The sequence below is a fragment of the Pezoporus occidentalis genome, unplaced genomic scaffold (assembly GCF_034315485.1).
Source record: "Pezoporus occidentalis ecotype Australia unplaced genomic scaffold, CSIRO_AGI_Poc_V1 ctg43, whole genome shotgun sequence".
Classification (NCBI taxonomy): Eukaryota; Metazoa; Chordata; class Aves; order Psittaciformes; family Psittacidae; genus Pezoporus; species Pezoporus occidentalis.
In genome coordinates this window covers 1,632,277-1,653,579 of record NW_026915758.1, presented here as the reverse complement: position 1 = coordinate 1,653,579, position 21,303 = coordinate 1,632,277, and the positions used below count along the sequence as shown (strand labels likewise).

The window sequence follows — 21,303 nt, the reverse complement described above, 5'->3', positions numbered from 1 at the left end:
AGATCGGTGTCTGTTTCTGCCAGAAAATGTGTTTTAGTAGTTCTACTATACCATCTTTGACAATATGTACATATGGTATTGAATGTTCATTTATAATGTTAGTAGTCACAAAAAAATGTTAAAATGTTCCTAATAGAAGTTATCTGTGCTAATGGAGATTGCCTGGTGCTGTACGCTGGCAAACTTGGTTTATGATAATAAGATCATTTCTGACAGGAAACTGGCACCTATGATGCATATTGAATGCAAATGCTCCCATCATTAAAACCACTGATGGTATTCCTGAAGGTTCTGTAGTGTACCTCTAGAAAGCAAAGGGGAGAGGGAGGAGGAGAGGGAGAGCTGCCTGGATTTTTATGGAGCACTTACCCTAGAGCCCTAAAAACATCTACGAGTGTCCAGATTTCTTGAGAACATGAGACAGTCTTGAACTGAGTAGAGGCCATTTAGCTCATCATGTCTCATTCCCTTTTCCATCTACACCGTGATGTCTTCTAATTGTTTCTTTAATGACCTCCGTGGTTTTGCCTTAACTATCTTGCCTGGTAAGCCATTCCACACATTTATGATTCGCTGCTTGAAAAAAATGCTTCCTGACATCTGTTCTGAATTTGTTTTTCTTTAATTTTCATTTATGCCCTCTCGTTCTATCGTCTGTGTTGGGCTGAAAATAGGAACCCATGTTGACATTTTCTGAACCGTTTAAATTTTATGTTCTTTAATTAAAAAATCCCTCTCAACTAGATTGAAGTCTAGCCTGGTGGTAGAGAATATAATACTGTATTTAAAACATAAGTTTTATAAACATTAAACATAAAAATTTGTTGATATGTTTATTTAATAATCCACAGATCAGCTCATTAATGTTTTCCTAAAGAGAAAATTCCAACATTTGCTAAGATTCACTCATGAAGTAGGTATGAAATGCACTAAAAACACTAGAAAGTTCCAGGACCTAAGTTTTTTTTTTTCTGTTTTTGTCTATGACATCCTTTTATTTTATGGTTTTATTCTTCTTCAGATGCCCTGGTGTTATGAGCATCATTGGAACTACAGGTTTTCCTTAGTTGGATTTTGACATAAAAAATCCAGTTCTCAAAAAATGCTAAACTTTTCACCTTTTCAAAATTAGATTTTTTAAAGATTTCTCAGCTTGGACTGGCACAGATTGGAACATCCCCCCAGTCCTTCTTAAAAGAAGGAAAGAATTATAAGTCAGTTTAAGAGCTATCAGTACATTAATCACCAGGGCTTTGTTGACATTAGTGGGCCATTCCAAGATCAAGACCTTTAGACTGTATGTTTCTCTAATTGGTGAATGCTGTGAATTTATTTAGGGTCATGTTGTTCAGTATGTGTTTACTTCCTGCTGTTAATCCCTCTGCTTTTTCACTCATTGCTTTCTCTCCTTCCCTTTTGCAGAACAATGACCAAGGTGTCAAGTCACCCCTAATGTTCCAAAGTTTCAGTCCCTACAGCCAAAAAGGGTATTAGCACTAAAAGTGATTTTAGTTGTGACCATCTGATGTAACTAATGAACAAATTTCTTGTCAGTTCATCTACTTGGTATCCTCAGGCACACCTTTCATGCTGTTGATCCTGAGGGGCATTGCCTATTCTAGCCTAGTATGCAGGCAGCCTCCCTGGGAAGAACCAAAACAGTAACAGCTATAGTTGCAATAAGAATTTAGATGATGATGAAAGTCTTCTCCTGGGTCTCAGTGATATTTTGATACCTCTGAATGCTATTTAGAGGCAATACACTACTAGATGCTGTAGCAAAAATCTCACCTGTTAAAAGCACACCTATTCTTATTACATTGAATGCAGAAAGAAGAAAAAAAAAAGCGAAGATTGTAAAGCTTCAAAAAAAAATGAATGAGAATTTTGACCATTCTGAGCAATTTTTTTTTTGTTGTTACTGGTCAATAGCAAATGCCAATTTCATGCATTTAAGTAATAATTCTAGATATTTCTGAGAATGTAATTGATTCATGAGAGAAAAATGAGATCCTGGCACTTCCCTGAGCCTGTATGCAGTATGGAAAAGGACCCCTTGATCTTTCTATGCAGATTAGAAGTGGCCCAAAAGGCAAAGGACAAAGCATATGCCATTTGCTTTGACCTAAGGGCCGTAGGTGAGAAACACTAACCCCTACCAACTAATTTAAGCAATAGCCTTTTTCTGCTTCAGCTTAGCACCTTTTTGCTTAGATCTTGGTATCCTTCTGCCAAATTCTTATTGCCTTTCTTTTTTATCTTCTTACCAATACTCTCTGATCTTTTCTGCCAATGTTCTAAATGTGTGTACTGATGAGGTCATATATTATTACCCAAGCAGAGGAGTTTCAGTGTGCCATGTTTGAGTGCTATATATTCTCTGGAATTGTGCAGTTTCTCCTGCTTTTGGGGCCAAGTGCCTCAACTGAGCATGTACCAGTGGAATTTAGAGCAGTTTCAGAAACTTGCACAGAAACTAAAGAATGCAGAGTCAGTTTAACAGAATGAGAAATGATAGCTATCCAGACAATTTTCCAGGGTAATTTGGCTTGGTGCTTATGCCTAAAATTCATTTTGTTAGAGTGAGTGATCTTCAGTAGAACTGTGTAATGAATGGACAGCTAGGTTAATGTCAATGTGCTATTAGAGACAGAAGCCAAAAATTCTCTTTAATGTCATCTCATTAGGAAGCCCCCGTGTAAGCATCTTTCCCGGAATACTGTGAGAATCTGTGCTCCAGAGCTGGTGGGAGGGATCCTCCACCAGCTGCCAAACATGACATTTCTGGACAGGCTGCTGGACCCTCAGCAGGTGACATCTGTGAAGCAGCCTTTCATCTTCCTGTCTCTCAATGGCTGAATACCTGCATGGGGCAGGGATCCCAGAGAGGCTCTATGAATGCAGCCTGTCTCTTTCTCGCAGCTGGGCTTCCACAGCCACAGGCTGAGGATCCCAGAATTTGAGCTTCCAGTGTCAACATCTGCTCTCAGAGCCTCTTTTGTCCATTTCTCTCTTTATGTGCTGACAGCTAAAGCCTGGTCCAGCCAATGTAAACCGTCTGTAATCTACAGAACACAATCTACTGACTGTTTACAGCTTACAAGCAATTGGTATATTTTTTCACTTTTCTGGTATACTTAAGTGAATGAGAGAGTGATGAACCAGCAGACAGGATTGAGCAGTTCAGAAGTTTTTCAATCGCTGTAAGAAAAGTGGGAAAGCTTCAAAGCATTATCGGAGTGAAAATTTACTTATAAATGATAAATTACATCAGAGGCATTTAAAATTTTAAAGCATTGATACAAAACTTGTGGTTTTCTTGCATAAACTCTGCTGTTAACTGTTTTCTGAGACAGGAAAAATAACACAAAATGGAAAAAATAGAAAAGTGGTTTATTTTTTCCTTTTCACAAAGACATAGAAAAGGCAAACGTTCTTTTCACAAAATTCCAAGTGATGCTAAATGCAATTTATTCACCACAATTAATGTTATCGCAATGAATACCAAATGAATTGCTAATCATTGGGCACCCTGTTTTAAAGTGTTACCTATCCATCTGTCTGTTTTGCTAAAGGTACTTTTCACAACATATGTTTCTTTTGGCTCTTTGAGTGCCACTAGCAAAGGCATAGTCACCCATCAGAAGGACATTGAAATAAATAATAAGCAGAAAATCGCTTAAGATTGTTTCTATGTCTTTGCTAGATGCTTCTGACTTTTCTTTATGAAGGAAGAAAAGTTTTACTTCAGTGCTGGATAAATGTAGATAGGAAGGTTATTTCTTGGGTCCAGAGAATAAAGCTGGTAAACATGAGGTCTGGATACTTACTTCTGCCAAAGGCAACCTGGCCACCATAATCTTTAGCCTTTCAGAAGAGAAAGAGAACCCAAGTAAGTATTTAGGAGTTGAAACATCATTCAGTTTCATATTGAATTGTGGTCCTAAATCACCCACAACCTTCGGCTTTTCTTTTTTGCTGTTTGTAAAATGGGCATCCTAGCAAGCCTTTAAATGTGATAACTAATTTATGGCTATTCACAATGTACATTGGGAGCTTAAGACTAAAGAAGCTCAGTAATGATCTCATTAGGAATAACTGTCTTGATGAAGTTCATCCTCCTGACCCTGGTGAAACAGTATGATGACATTTTCTGCTATCACTTCTTTTGAGTTGAGATCAGTGCCAGAATTTGCTAAAACATATAGTAGTTGGTATGGACATTGCAGTACTTCATAGGGAGCATTGCCCTATGACCAAGTACAGTCTTAGCTTAGCTGGAGGCCTGGCCTGGCTCTTCAGCAGGGGCACTATACCAACACCTCTGCTCAACAGCCACTGAGAGTGACAGTAAAGATATGACTCATATCTTAAGGAAAGGATAGAAGTCTGAAAAAGGTCCACTCTAAAAGGCCAGCTATGAGCAGGCTAGGGACCAAGAGGTATCTTCACTACAGGAAAAGAAATAGTGAGTTTCTGCCTCCACAGAGTTTAGAAAACAAGACTGTAAACACCTGGGTGATGTATGTAATATGAATAGAAAGGACATGATATGTGAGTGGACTTGTAATCCTAATAAATAATACAGTTCTATGTTATAGCTGGAACAATCAGAAAGATATTTAAAGTTAAAAAACATATAAATATGTGAATAAAAGTATTTACAAATTAATTTAAAATTCTGAGGACTTCTGAGTGCCTGCTTGTGTATTTAGATCATGAGTATTTCTGAGTAAGCATTGAGTCTTTGTATGTGTGTACAATGCATGGGTGAATGTGGGATAGTGTGTTGTGAATATTACAGTATATAAATACAAATAATAATAATAGCTATATACATAGCTATACACTTGGTTGTAGCTCCAGATCACTATAATTACAAAGTAATCTCCCAACTAGAATTTAGATGCAACTTCAGTGTTGTTAGATCCTGAGTAAATTTCCAAAGCAGTATAAAGAGAAGAGCTGAAATATTTTTGATTTTCACCACTCTAAAAAGTCATTATTGTTCCCAGTAAAGCAAGGCTGAATAATTCAAACGGAAATGCAGCCATTGTCCGTGTCATCATCCCACACTTTCTCAGGGGCATTTGGAGTCAAATTGTGAAAAAGCACAGAGAAGAGGAGCAGTGGATGTTTCTAACTCCATCAGTGGATGTTTCTAATGTCTCTGTGGAGAACACAGACATTAAAGGATAAAGGTATAATGCTGTCTTATTTAGCAATATATCATGTATGTAGGTAAGAAAACTGATTTTGTCATAAACCTTGCTAAATTATATTGTGGAATCAGTTAGTGAATGCTAATAAATGAATATCAACCTCCATAAATGTATACATCTTATCTTATGTCTCTACTTACATTCAGCCACATCTATTCAATCTCACATATCTGTTAAACTTCCACCCCACAAAATCAATATGCTGGTAAATCACCTTTTTAATGAACAGATTCTCTGGAGAGCACTGACAATCTTTTGCTTGGTGTTCACCAATGTGGAGGCAGGGAACCACCTATTTATGTCTGAAATTCTGCTTTTCAAAAACTGTTGTTTTAAAATTACATCATCTCCAGTTCTAAGAGATTCCTGTAATCAAAGTAGTCTTAATTTCTTGCAGATTTATTTTCCTAATGCGAGGTATGCAATTATTTTGTCATTTTGAAGTGCAGTACTTTAAAAAAAAATCAAAACAAACAAACAACCTGGAAAGGAGAAAATGTAAATTAAAAACAAAAATATCAGGTGTCCAGGATATTGAAAACTGATTGTTAAAAGCACTGGTTAGTAAAGAACATCCTTTGCCCAAGGACAGGAATACAATATCAGCTTTAAACAGAACTTCTTTACGTCTTTGAATTTACTGGCCAAATGCATACATATATTTGAGAAGTTTTATTTTTTGAAAATATTATTGTACAGGAATTAATTTACATGATAACATTTGTGGAAATAATGATACCTTCCATCTGATTCTAATTTACTGTCAGAAATATGTCAAGGAAGGAAGAGCAGAATCTTTTAATGTTTATTTCTGCTGTTTGAAAATGCTCTAAAAAAGGCACTATGACTCTGGTGGGGGCTCTTTGATGGAAGTTTTTATGAAGTTAATGTTGCAGAGAGGTGGTCAGAAGCCCCTAACAAGTGGACTGTGGCATGTCGAATGGTCAAACGATTCCATCTGTAGTTAAATCTGCTACTGGAAGCATTTATCAACATATAGTTGCTTAATTTGGGATCCTGCTGCTCCCACTCTGTCTGGATTTTGTCATTTACTAGAACAGCACCCTTGCTAGGTTTGGAAGAAAAAGCAAAACCATGCAAATGTTTCAGCTGCTTCAGATACTCAGTTCAGAAACCATGAATACTGAAAAACCCTAGATTCGTATAACTTCCTCATATAATCTATCTTTTACATAAGTGATGGGAGTTTGGGTGAGTGATTCTTTGGAAACTTTAATGACAGTGTTAAGTAAACTTCACTAACTTCATTGTAAGCCTGATTATTTTTACTAGAGGGACCAAAAGCTGAACTGCAAATGGAAGCCATCCTCCCTTCAACTTATAAAAATCTAAACCTTGATTTTATAGCTCCATCCTTCTGCAGACAGCTCAATCCAGCAGCCCAGTCAGCATATTTAACACTTTGTCCTCCTTTCTCTTGGTTTTCATCTGCATCTTTCTTCTAGTTTCACTGCAGGTCTGTCATAGCTCTCAAAAGAATGGGACTTAAGAATTTCTTCTGTCAGACCATTTTCTTTCTGTGCTTATCAGATGTACCACAAGGTTACAGCTGAGACACAAAACTTGTTGACCTGAATAGAGTTAACGAGTATTTTTTTCACACAGAGGAGTCTGCAGCCCCAGAGAGCAGTCTGGGATCCTTTCCCCATTGCAACAGTCGCTCTCCTTTATGATATTGTGAACCTTAAGCACCTTAGCTGGAAATTGTGTCTTTAACACAACATCCTACCAGTGCACCCCAGCCATGCTGCATGATCCCTTCCAAGAGGAGAAGGGGTTCATCACCATTTGTATTTCATCCTTCTTCAAGCAGGAAGGGGCAGCACACAACACCCATGAGGGGGATTTAGGATCCAATTCCTGTTAGTAGACATGTCAGTGAAGAAGTTTCATTAAACACAGTCAAGTTACTAGAATCAGTACTTCTTCCAGTGGTGCTGGATCTGCAATGCTATAGAAGAGCTGAAAAGACCAGCAACAAAAGAAGGATGAGTCAATGGACATTTAATAACAATGAACATGTCACCCCCAAAATGGCACATGAATGAGGAAGAGGGAAACACAATCAGAAAGGAAGTAATAGATGAAAAGGCAGAACAAACAACCCATTTACATGACTTCCATGTGGCAACCATACAGAGTATGCTGATCTAACGTCTCTTTGGAATGAAGAGTTACATTTTTCATTCCAGTGCTGGCAGTCTGGTTAGACTATCCCATTGCATTATGTGGTCTGGATGCCAAAATCTTACTGTTGGAAGCATCTAGCTAGGGTTAGTTTCATATTTCTTTTACTGTGGAACTGATAGAAGCAAGAATTAATTTCAAGAACAACTTGCCTTAGTGTATACTTAATGTATATATTTGAGAGCTAAAAAAGAAAAAATAGAAGGGAGGGAAGGAAGGAGAGGTAAAGATTATAATAAAATTCATTCCTGTGGTCAGTTTGCTCCAGCTAGCACCCAAGCACCCACCCAGGTGCTCACTCATTTCTTTCTTTCTCCAACCCCAGCTGACCTGGGGAGAAAATAGAAGAATGAGAGTGAGAGATTTCATAGGTCAAGGTAAAGGCAAGGCAAAGCATTTGCCAAGTACTCTCCTGGGCAAAATAAACTCAAGTTATTTAATTTATTGCCATTTTGCATAATTATTTAATTACTGATAAGAGTGTTTGCAAACAAACATATGACAAGTATTAAAACACTTAGGGAAAAAAAAATAAATCTTCCATTTTCCCAGACTCAATCTCACATTAGACTCCTCCCTTCTTCCTTGTTTCCACTTCATTCATTCACTTCAGACTCCTCTCTCATTATTGACACGCTACATTCAGTCCCCTTGGTGAGCCAACAAGCAGCACCAGAGGTGGAGGTCAGTGCACAGCAGTTTCTTTCTTTTGGTTATCACTCTTTTCCTATTCTCCACTGTGGTCTTTCCTCAGGCCACTGTCCCTTCAGCTATGTACTTGCTCTGCCATGGAGAGCCCCCTCCTCTGACTTTGGTTTTCCCTCTATCATTTCTCCTTATTTTGTTCCTCCTCCTCTGCCTCTAGTATTTTCTTTTCACAAAGGCACCACCAACTCAGCTGATGGGCTCAGCTGTGTCCTGCATTAGGTCTGTTTTGGAAATACTGGTTGTATATGACATAAGGCAGACCCTGGTTTCTTCACCCAGAGACCACCCCTGCAGCCCTCCTCTCTGCCAAAACTTTGTCATTTATACCAAATACATATATGAAGAAAATAAACTTTTGTAAGTTGATTATGAGAGTTAAACCTGTACTTCCACTGTTACGTTTGATGGGAGTATAAATCAGTGCCACAGGTGAAAGAAGACCCAAACCACTATGTATATTACCTATGTGTGAAAGGACAGAAAAGTGGTGTAGGACCCTCTGACCCCCAGACATTTCTTGTTAATGGGTAATTCATTCCCTTCCAAACCAGTTTTTGTTCTCTAGGTGCAAGAATTGCTGTAGACTAAGACAAGAGATGGTGGCAACTTGCACTATGTGCACTTGTTCAGAACTGGCTGTATGTGGAAAACAGCTGCCTTACAGAGTGTGGCATTTTGGTCTCATAAACCCAGTGAAGTTACACATAAAACTAAAATGACTCAAGTCATCAGTACTAAAAGAATGCTTCTATTTACTTTAGTCCCCAGATCCTGCTATTTTCCTAAAACAGCCAAAAAACAACATTTCTGCATTAGAAATGTTCCTCTGAGCACCTTTTCCTCCATATCTCTACTGTATCCTCTCCCAACTCCTAGCCTGCGTATGCTGCAGGCACTGATTTGACTTACTGTAAGTCCATCAGGTCAGCCAATCTCATTGTACTTTTAGAGTAGGCTGTGAATTTGCTTGCTATATCTTCAAACATGAAAATGATTAGAAAGACAGTTATCAATTAAAATGAAAGTAATTTGACTTTCCTAATGTTATATTCATAATACCCATCTTTACCCAATACTAGGAGTCTGTTTACAGTGTAATAACATCCTTAGCTCTTGTTAGCTAAACCTAACCTGTAACATGATCTTAGCTCGAACTCTGGTTAAGTAAAGAAGTGGAAATGAAGACCCATTCCCAGCTCCTTTTCAAAAGGAAAGCATTAGCACTGCTGCAAATAGAGATTATTGCAGCTTTGTAGCTGTGGGAAGAGCAATATAGTGTAAAAGCTAGATAGCCCATATATTAGGTGCCCCAAGACAGAACCAATAAGTGGTATAAATGCATTCTATATGGCCTTTTGTAATTAGTAATGAAATGCCTGAAATAAATTCAAAGCCTTGCAAGAAGTCAGCTTTCCCTAGAAAACCTGTTTTCAAATGGTATCATACTTCAGCATTCTTCAACTTTGTGAGTTCACAGCATCTGCTGCTTAAATATAACAGCACATATGGCAGCATCATTTTGGAAAGCAATGTAAAAAAAAAGACTGAAGAAACTATTATGAGGACTGCTGTTGTGCTCTTGGGGCACAATTGCAATCTTGTGTTCCCATACGGCACCACTGGAGAAACAATGTGAAGTTTTAGTAGGGCAGATAGGGTCAAATACTGTATAATAAACTGACTCAAATGTTCCCTTTTTGTACTTATATTTTATTAGTTCCAAATGAAATACACAATATTATTTAGGTCCTGACTTTCTACTTGGGACTAGAGGAAGTACTTCAAGTTTAGCATGAGTGTAAGTGATGTTTTGAAGCCTAAATCTGCATTCATGAAAATCCCAGGAAATGCTGACATTCTATCTACAAGTATATAATTAATTTGCAGATCACCATACACCACTTTTGTGAACTGATATCAACATCTAACTATTCTGCCACTGGGTAAACATGGCTTTCATAAATTGATCTTTTTTTTCTCTGTCTGACTGTATTATGGTAGAGGAGTTGTGTCTCTCAGGGGTTAGCACATTCAGCTAGAATTCCACTGATATTTCATTATTGAGGGAGTTTATGACATGAAAACAACAAGGGCACAGTTATGCCATTAGGGCACAGCCTCCATCCAAAGGGAGAAGTGTGCCCAAGAGGTTTATGAAGATACAATTCTTTCATAAATATCTGGGAATACTGTATCTCTTTAATGATATTAAGGCATGGTGTTAATCCCCTTTTGAGGAAATGCGTATCTTTGGAAGAATGTGGAGGAAGCTGACCCATCTCTCTTCTTCAAATATAAATATCTATGGCCACTACACAGCAAAAATACTTCCTTTCTGACATTAACCACAGTAATTTTCAGGTTTTGGGGAAAGTAGATTTGAAAAAGGACAGTAAATAGAGTTTCAAGGTGCTAAATGAGCTGAGCACTGTGAATCTTTACTGGGACCAAGCATACAGAATCTATACTTCTCTTGGTCCGTGGAATCCCATTCAATTTGTACCGTGATGGCTGATAACCTTATGTCCTGCTATAGCAAATGAATGCACAAGGAACATATTTAGTAGCAAGCAAACAGCACCAGAAATATTATTAAGAGACTGAGGTAGTCATGTACTTTCTCTGATGTTATTCATCTCTTGGAAGCAGATACAGTAGTGGCCAGTGGAACTCCTTGTCAACAAGCGTTAGTGAGATTAGCAACCTTTTCAAAAAGAACTGAGAAACAATAAGGTTCAGTGGCAACTATTTTTCCTTGTTTCTACTTCTCTTGCAAGCAACTTAAAACTACTTTTTCACTAATTGTTAGGTTATTTTTAGGTTATTATTAAGTAATTTTATAACAGAAAAATCCCAAGGCATCAGAATAGTAATTCATGTAATTAGTGGCAAATTCTTCTTCAAACCACATTGTATTTCCTTGTCTTTCTGCAACAGAAATGCACAAGAACAAACATTCTCCCTGCTGCTGCCTGAGTCACAATTTTTACCATTACAAATGCCATGCTTGAAGTATGTTTTCTTTAAGAACTGTTTCTCATTTCCTCATCATCCTCAGATTGAGGATGTCAAACTGACATTTTTAGCTCCGTCTGTAACTTGTAGACTCACTTAAAAACCAAAGGTTTATCCCATAGTGTGAGATCTTGAGCTATAACCTGGTAATCATCATTAGCCTGTAAACTAAAATAATTCAAGCAATCTACTCTGGAGATTCAGGTTGCACTGTAATTGGTCCAAAATTTGGTCCGCCATGTGGAAGACATAAAAGTTACAGTTTTTTTTAAAAGAGGTGTGTACCTAATAGTTTCTTTCTTTAGGCATTATATTTAGATGAGACCTCAAAGGTTTAAAATTATCGAGGTAACAGTATGGTACCAAAAAAGGTTTGTTTACATACCATTATCCCTACTGCTCTTGATCACATATGGGTAGAGAAGGATGCATTCAGTGTCTGTGTCCTGCTTTGCTATATAGATAAGTACCCACCCCAATACTTCTCAAGAGTACAGGACCTAAGACCATTTTTTGATAGAAAAAAAATACTGTAAAACTGGAACTGTTTCACTAATTCATCTTCAGAAGATAAGTTTAGAGCAGTTATTAGCACAGCAGTGAAAATCTTTGTTTCAATAATGATCAGAGGAAATCATATAATGTTTTTAAAGATCTCATCATGTTCTTGAGCTGGGAATATTTTAGACTGCTTTTCTCTTTTTCTTTTTTACTACTTCACACCTCCTTCCTTTGATAGATGGAGTTTGGTTTTTATGAATACAAAAACAGGAATTTCATGCTGTGACCCAGATTTCTATCCCATCAGATACATTCCCCTGTCCATCAAGTTTAAAACCTAAAAAGACCCAGAGTTTTGCATGAAATTTGCAACTTGGATTTTTTTTTTATTTGGATTTTTTGAAAATGAGTCATTTTTAGCAAAGGAAAAAGGTTCTGAGAGAAAACTGATCCTTTTACAAGTACGGCATCTATAGAAAAATGTTAAGGAAATTCTGTGTTACAGACAAGGAAAACCAGCTATCTATATATGCCCAATGTGCTAAAGAATGCTCTATCTTTGCTCTAATGTCGAGATCCTTAATTTCTCTGGGCTTTATTGTGATTAAGTTAAAAGCCTATCACAGTCCATTGCACTGTTCAGAATAGACAGAGACTTTGAGACTGGGTTCAACAAGGTAAGAAGATTTAAAACAGCTTCAAGCTGTGATAGCAGAGGAGGCAATAATTTAACACAGAAGAACAATATTTATACAGTAAGTAGTTGTACAGAATGTCGTTTTTAACTTTCCTGCACCTATGATATTCCCCTAGTAATTTCCTTCCTTCTAGGGTCTTGGTTTGATTTCTTTCCTTCCGCTTTGTGAATGGCTTGTTATCTGTCTTCTGAAACATGAGTTTCAGAAGATGCTAACCCACCTTGTTGATAACCAGTTCTTCATGACTGTTTCTGTGTGTTAAACAACTTTCACAGTATCACAGTATCACAGTATGCTGGAGATTGGAAGGGACCTCAAAAGATCATCTAGTCCAATCCCCCTGCAAGAGCAGGAACACCTAGATAACGTTACACAGGAATGTGTCCAGGCGGGCTTTGAATGTCTCCAGGGAAGGAGACTCCACAACCTCCCTGGGCAGCCTGTTCCAGTGTTCCGTCACCCTCACTGAGAAGAAGTTCCTTCTCAAGTTTAAGTGGAACCTCTTGTGTTCCAGTTTGTACCCATTACCCCTTGTCCTATCATTGTTTGCCACTGAGTAGAGCCTGGCTCCATCCTCGTGACACTCCCCCTTTATGTATTTATAGACACTTATAAGGTCACCCCTCAGTCTCCTCTTCTCTAAACTATAAAGACCCAGCTCCCTCAGTCTTTCCTCATAAGGGAGATGCTCCACTCCCTTAATCATCTTGGTTGCCCTGCGCTGGACTCTCTCCAGCAGCTCCCTGTCCTTCTTGAACTGAGGGGCCCAGAACTGGACACAATATTCCAGATGGGGTCTCACCAGGGCAGAGTAGAGGGGAAGGAGGACCTCTCTCGACCTACTAACCACCGCCCTTCTAATACACCCCAGGATGCCATTGGCCTTCTTAGCCACAAGGGCACAGTGTTGGCTCATGGTCATCCTGTCGTCCACTAGGACCCCCAGGTCCCTCTCCCCTACACTGCTCTCTAGCAGGTCGTTCCCTAACCTATACTGGAACCTGGGGTTGTTCCTGCCCAGATGCAGGACTCTACACTTTCCCTTGTTATATTTCATCCCGTTATTCCCTGCCCAACTCTCCAGCTTGTCCAGGTCTCGCTGGATGGCAGCACAGCCTTCTGGCGTGTCAGCCACTCCTCCCAGCTTAGTGTCATCAGCAAACTTGCTGATAGTACACTCAATTCCCTCTTCTAAATCATTGATGAATATATTAAATAATACTGGTCCCAGTACTGACCCTTGAGGCACTCCACTAGTTACAGGCCTCCAACTAGACTCAGCCCCATAGACTACAACTCTCTGGCTTCTCTCCTTCAGCCAGTTCGCAGTCCACCTCACTACCTGGTCATCCAGTCCACACTTCCTCAATTTAGCTGTGAGGATGCTGTGGGAGACTGTGTCAAAGGCTTTGCTGAAGTCAAGGTAGACCACATCCACCGCTCTGCCATCATCCATCCACCGTGTTATTTCCTCATAAAAGGCTAAGAGATTGGTCAAACATGATTTCCCCCTGGTGAAGCCATGTTGACTGCCCCTCATAACCCTCTTATCCTTGATATGCTTTAAGATGGCACCAAGGACAAGGTGTTCCATCACTTTCCCAGGGATGGAGGTGAGGCTGACCGGTCTATAGTTACCCGGGTCCTCCTTCTTGCCCTTTTTGAAGACCGGAGTGACATTTGCCTTCCTCCAGTCCTCAGGCACCTCTCCCGTTTCCCAGGACTTGGTAAAGATGATGGCGAGTGGTCTAGCAATGACTTCCGCCAGTTCCCTCAGCACCCGCGGGTGCATCCCATCTGGACCCATGGATTTATGGACGTCCAGATTGCTCAACTGATCTCTAACCCATTCCTCATCGACTAAGGCAAGTCGCTCCGTCGACCTGACTTCATCTAAGGTCTCAGGGGTATAGGGCTCTTCAGGACTGCCTGCAGCAGAGTAGACAGAGACAAAGAAGGCATTCAGTAACTCTGCCATCTCTGCATCTTCTGTCACCAGGGCACCCATCCCGTTCATCAGTGGGCCTACATTGCCTCTGGTGTTAGTTTTGTCTGCCATGTACTTGAAAAAGCTCTTTTTGCTGTCCTTGACCCTTCTTGCCAGGTTTAATTCTAAGGAAGCCTTAGTCCTCCTAGCTGCCTTCCTACATCCCCTAGCAGCAGCCTTATATTCCTCCCAAGTGGCCAGCCCCTCCTTCCATGACCTGTAAACTCTCCTCTTCCACTTGAGCATACCCAGCAATTCCCTATTTAGCCACACAGGTCTCTTGGCCCTCTTCCTTGACTTCCTACGTGTCGGGATGCTCCGATCTTGAGCACGGAAAAAGCAGTCCTTGAATGTCAACCAACTATCTTGGGCCCCTTTTCCTTCAAGCAGCCTTGCCCATGGGATTTCCCGTAGCAATTGCTTGAAAAGGCCAAAGTTTGCCCTGCTAAAGTCCAGGGTTGCAATTCTACTTGGTATTCTACTAGTCCTACCACACAAGATCCTGAACTTCACCATCTCGTGGTCGCTGCAACCAAGGCAGCCCTCAACCCTTACTGCTTCAACCAGATCCTCCTTGTTAGTGAGGATGAGATCCAGCAGCGCTCCTCTCCTGGTCGGCTCATCCACCATTTGCAGGAGGAAGTTATCATCCACACACTGGAGGAACCTCCTGGACTGCGGCTGGGTTGCCGAGTGGTCCTTCCAGCAAACATCAGGGAAGTTAAAATCCCCCATGACGACCACGGCCTGTGACTGTGAGGCCTCTCTCAGCTGCCTGTAGAAGGCCTCGTCAACTTCCTCACCCTGATCTGGGGGTCTGTAACAGACACCTACAACAGTATCGCCCCTGCCAGCCTGCCCCTTAATTCTCACCCACAGACTCTCAACTCGCTCATCATCTGTCCCCAGACAGAACTCGGTGCATTGTAGTTCCTCCCGCACATAAAGAGCAACCCCACCACCCTTCCTGGCTGGCCTGTCTTTCCTAAAAAGGACATAGCCCTCCATGACTATATTCCAGTCATGTGAGCTGTCCCACCACGTCTCTGTAATTGCCACCAGATCATAGTCTCCTGACTTAACACAGGTTTCCAACTCCTCCTGTTTATTTCCCATGCTGCGCGCATTGGTGTACAGACATTTCAGGGAGCGAGCTGAGCACACCGATTTCACCCTAGGATTATAGGAGGCCTCCCAGTCTTCATTAATTCTGGAGCGCTGCCCCACTGGGGCAAGCCCAGCAACAACCCCATCCCCCTTCGAATCTAGTTTAAAGCTCTCCAAATGAGCCCTGCTAATTCGTGCCCCAGTATCCTTTTGCCTCTGTGAGACAAACCTTTCTCACTTGACATTGTCCAGACTGGTGCCCTATAAAACCAGCCATTATCAAAGAATCCAAAGCCCTGCCTGTAGCACCAGTCTCGTAGCCAATTGTTCATGAACTGAATCTTCCCATTCCTTCCCACATCATCAGTGGAAGATGGAAGGAGTGCGGAGAAGATCACTTGAGCCCCAGACTCTTTCACCATCCTCCCCAAGGCCCTGTAGTCTTTCTTCATCCCCCTCAGACTGCGGGAAGCAGCTTCCCCCCACCTGTCTGGAAGACCAGCAGCGGGTAGTAGTCTGTCGGGTGCACCAAGCTGGGGAGCGCCCTGGTGATATCCCTGATCCGGGCTCCAGGCAGACTACACACTTCCCTGTGATGAGGGTCAACTCTGCATATCGGGCCCTCTGTTCCTCTCAGAAGGGAATCCCCTACTACAATGACCCTTCTTTCTTTCTTAACAGAGGCAGTCCTGAGGTGCAAAGTCGACCCCCTTTTCCTATGTGGCCTTGTGGGCTGGCCTTGCCCCACATTCTCACTTACCTCTCCTTCAAGATCCAGGGCCTCGAACCTATTACGGACGGACACCTGGGGAAGCAGGGCAGGAAGGGGGAGGGTTTCCCCCGACGTCGAACCGGAACTCGCTTCCAACCCTCGTCGTCTTTTTGGTCCCCTACCTCTGCGCTACAGCTACAGAGCAGGGGCTGTCTCGGGCCATCCCCCTCTGCCTGAGAGGGCAGGGGGTCCTTCCCCTTTTGGGGGGTATCTCCCTGGAACCGTTCCGACCGGCACTCCAGGGAGTTACTCCACCAGTCGATCTCCCTTTCACACTCCCTGATGGTCCTCAGCGTCTCGACCTCCTCCTTAAGTCTTGCCACCAGGCTAAGCAGATCTTCTACCTGCTCACACCTCACGCAGGTGGAATGCTGTCCTCCCTCCCCCGGCAGCATCAGGCTCTGGCACTCCCTGCACCCAGAGACCTGAACAGCCACGGTTTGGGACGGGGTCTCTCCTTCTAAAGGATGAGCTCTGCAAATATTCTCAACTGATTTTTTTTCAGAAATAGGTATGTGGAATAGCAATCTTAACCCAATACATGAAGCTGTATGTGATCTTTTCCTAAAAGGCACCGAATGCCTAATCATGGAATAAACTTTTATTTGAGGTTCTCATGATATCAGTATCTATGTTTATCTTTAGTTCAGAATGTGAACAGTGACGATGACTGAATTAAAAAATCTCAAGCATTCCTCCAAGAACTAGAGTCTGTATCTTCAACCATGAAAGAAAATAAATCGGATTTTGTTTTGATCAAACCATAACAATACATTCTCTCCTTATTTTGAGGGATGAGGAATCTTCCATGTTTAGAAAGAAAATTTCCTTCTGTCTAACACCTCTCTTTGCCATGGTAGCTTTCTTTGCAAAGCAGTCTTTTAAAGAATAAAAGGTTGGACTCTCCATGATATGCTAGTTTCTCTCAGTTCGCTTGAACTATGTAATACTTTTTACATTTGCAGAAAAGAGCAGGGTTTGAATCGGTCAGTCAAATAAGAGAGTCACATTGCCTCCAAGACAACTGCTAAAGATGCCTTGCAGTTTAGGAAGAACGTTAGAATTAGTATAGAAACTGGTCCAGATCTATAATTTTACTAATTACCAGATTTTAGCTTTCTGCACAAGTCGGATTCTCACACAGTCATACTGTTCTGTCTTTAAGCTTAATCTCTGTTTATCACAAATGTTCGATGTCAGTAACATTTTTTTTTTACTGACAATGCCCATATACTAAGCTGATGAGTCCATTGTAAGAATTTATACAAATAAATTCACTTCTAAATTAGTTAGACTATTTGTTTTTTTTTCCTTAGGCAAAAGGATAAGTGTAAAATAAATACATGTTTCTCAGAACTGGAAACCATGTATTGCCAGAGTCCTGAATGATGCAGGGCTATTAGTGCGAGAATGCCATAGCAGCATTCTGCTAGGAAAGAAATCTACATCCTGCTTGTTTGGGTAATAGTTCTTCCATTAGAGGCAATATTAGAATTTCAGCTTTTGATCTCTCCTTGTGGACCCCTTAAAATCCAAGCTGTGAAACAGCAGCTGATGCTTTACATACTATAACAACAGCCAGCAATATACAAAACCTGGAAACGGCATGCAAGGGAAATTAATGATGGGCTGTTAAGGGATATACAGTAACTCACGTTTGCATTACACAAAATACAGCAAATTAAAGCTGCCTTTCCTTTGTTGTGCTGGTGATAGAGCAAATAAACATCAAACAGCAGTGCAGAGTGGCAATATCTGAGATCACTTTTAATTGCTAGAAAGCCCAGGAAAAAAAAAAAGGATAGATCTTTATCAGTAGCAGAGAACAAGCTCAGAAAGTTACACTGATCAGTAGACAGAAAATGAGCTCTGCATCACCATTGCTAGCCTGAATAATAGCATATGGTACAGCAGATCCATCAGAGCAAAAGCCAGAGCTAGCTCCTGAAACACTCATTTGTCAAATTAACAATTGCTAATAGCACAACAATAACATTAATGTATTTGTTCCTTTTGTACGTGTGTGATTTTATTATATTTTTGCACATGATTACAAGTAAGAAGCCATAAATGACATTTTTATTTCACAGGGACTATCTTGCATGTATTTTGTCATAATGCAAGTGAATCCATGTAGCTACAGGACAAGGACATTGTAAGTTCAATGCCAAAAGGGTAAATTTTGAGGCTTAGTATTTATTATGCTTAATATAACATGGGTTACACTGTGTTTGTGCTAAGTGTGGTATTTCAGCTTATATTTGACAGTAAATGTCTAGTGATTTCTGCTTAATATTTTGTTGTTAGGTTCTTTCAGGCTGAAAGCAAATTAAGGAAAATTTCTGTAGATTCTCTATAAACTGAGCACTTTGTCTATGAGTGTACTGTCAATTTCTATTGCATGATCATAGCTTCAATTAAATCAAGTATCAGACACATAAGCTTAATTAACAAAAATATACAAAAAATCAGATTCTTCGTCTAAATTGCAAAGCAACAGAGGCTGTAGCCCTTTTTTAAAACAAATTAGTGTTTCCTGGGTGAGGTTTTTTTGAAGCTGCCCACACCGACTTGCCTCAGCTTCTATTCACCTCAACAGGTGCATAGTTAGACACAGGTTAAAGGTTCTCTCACAGCAGTCTGAGCCTCAATAAGGGAAGCACATGAACCAAGGAGCCTCAGAACTCAAACAGATGGGGGTGTTATTAGTGTTCTTCTTATTACTATTACTATTTTTACAACTGCTATGTAAAAAGTTGTGGTATTGAGTACTTTTTTAAAGCAATGACAAGCAGATAAGAGCTAAAGCTCCTTGTAAAGGTTGCGCTGCAGCAGCCATGAGACAGAAAACACTTTTTTTTTCTTCTCAACAGTGGCATAGCAAGACCACAAATGAAAAGTGGTTTAAGTCTGGCAAATGAGGTATCGAAAATGTTACCATGCCACACCAGGATTTCTGTAAATCACTTGGAAGTATAAATTAAGAGTAGGAGTAAGAGGATGGGACACAGTCTTGTGTGCATGTGTATGAGCAAAAATTTGGCTCCTATCTATCTAAATACCTATATCACCATTCCATCTTGCTGGACAACACTGGTAATGGTAACACTTCACTACACAGCCATGTAAGGAGGGCATGTAGGTGTGCAGCACCATGTGAAGACCACTATATGGCAGTCAGTCCATAGCTGGCACTGGAAGGTGGGCTCAGAGCATTAGGAGAGGAGCCTGGCTCAGCTTGTGCTGTCACCTGCATTTGTCCCCAAATTCCTCCATTTTATCTCCCAATGGACATTGGGTGCTAAGAGCATACCTCCTCTTGATGCGGTTCCTAACAGAGCTACCCAAGATAGCTGTAAACTAAGCCACCTTGCAGATCAGAAACAGTTTGGTCAGTTGATGGGGTGCCCTACTTAAAGTTGATCACCCTGCTTAAGAGGCAGTGCTTATTACTGTGCATTGCCACATGGACACTTCTTTCAGGTCCAAGAAGATATCTTCTCACTTGACTATCTTCCATCCCACTGTTCCACATACACATGGTCTTGTCAGGGTTATTCAGAGCAGCAGGCACTGTTAATGTTTTACTCTCTCTGCAGCAGAAATTGAAGCACCCAGAAAATTTTACTGACTGAAAGAGCATGTCTCAGAAGATGGGCAACAGCTGAAACAGAGGGAAGGAGGAAAGTGTGGCTGAGAATACGGGGTTTTACTTCTATGCCTAATTTGGCAAATAAGTACCTACGTCTTTCTGTGGATCTCTTCCTTTGTGTGCAATTTCCCTGGTCCTCGTTCTTAACCTCTATCATAACTGTGATGGAAAAAGCCTGCCCTGAGAACCTTTGGCTATAATTGATTTTATGTTGCATTTATAATCCACATATCATAGGGTATTTTCATAAATTAGATTTCATAGAAACATTGAATATATATTTAAGCTATGTCTAAAGCTGTATGTTTAATGTACAACCGTCAGTTCAATAAATCTGTCAGAATCAACAGTTGACACTACTGCTGCATCAAAAAAATAAAGCTATCCTACTCTAAATGATATTCAAACAGACTAAATGATCCTTTTCCTGTTTCAGAGCAGGAGTTCAAACCTTATTTGTTCAGGATGTCAAATTGCTGGCCAAGAGTACTTGGCTTGGCATGCTCCAAATCCTGTACTTAAATTGAATGTGATACCTTTTGAGTGAAAACACTCTGCCAATTTTTAAGGCATACACAACTGGGATAAGAGACACTAATGGTGCATTACTTAAAGGTGTCACTAGTCACAGAAGAAAAGCAAAACCAGTCAAATGATTTTAAAGCATTACAGACTGATCTGAGACATTCAGACATGGTTTGGACATGAGGATCCCAGAGTATGGACACTGCAATATATAGACATTTATCATGTAGTATAGATGGCTGAAAGCCGTATCTATATCTCCCTGTTCATGCAGTTCAGTCTTGTCCAATGACATTCTTCTCCAAGAGCAGCAATAAACTCCCTACTACTCTTGCTACTTCCCAATTTAGACATTAACATAAGCAAAAATTATCCAAACACCCCGTGCATGTGCACATAAACACACAGTGCTGCACCAAGAACATGTACAGTTATATCCTGAATCACTCAAAAAGCTGTCACCTAAGACTTTTCTTAAGCAAAACATGGGAAAAATGCTTAACTTTAGACTTCTGCAATAGTCTAAGAACTAGTCATCTTCCTACATAGGCAGTGGAAATAAAAAGGCATTTTTATGATGCAGTTTATCTAATCTGTTTAGATATCTGAGGATGAGATGAATTGCACCCCAGAAGTCTCTATTAATTTCTATTGCTTACCAAGGAACTAGTGCACATGTTGACGGTGGATGAGGTGAATCCCACTTTAAATGTCTTGTGTTGCAGATATTTATAACCAATGAATTGAATCCCAGCTTTAATGTCTTGGTCCTACATTCAAAGCTTTATGTCCCACTTATAACAGCAGTAAGAAAGGGGAACTCGGGAGAATATTTTTCTCACCTACATCTTTGCTTGCTTACTTTCCCAGGTGCTGCTCCTACCGGCATCTCCAGCCATCTTCCTACT

The 21,303-nt window shown here is 40.5% G+C and overlaps 1 long non-coding RNA gene across 1 annotated transcript; it reads left to right on the top strand.

Moving 5' to 3' along the window:
* Window positions 1-5,149: 5,149 nt before the first annotated feature.
* On the top strand, window positions 5,150-19,920 carry LOC134171927 (uncharacterized). Its single transcript, XR_009967776.1, has 3 exons — window positions 5,150-5,201; window positions 18,309-18,393; window positions 19,818-19,920. It is a non-coding gene; the product is annotated as an uncharacterized LOC134171927 (long non-coding RNA).
* The last annotated feature ends 1,383 nt before the right edge of the window (window positions 19,921-21,303 follow it).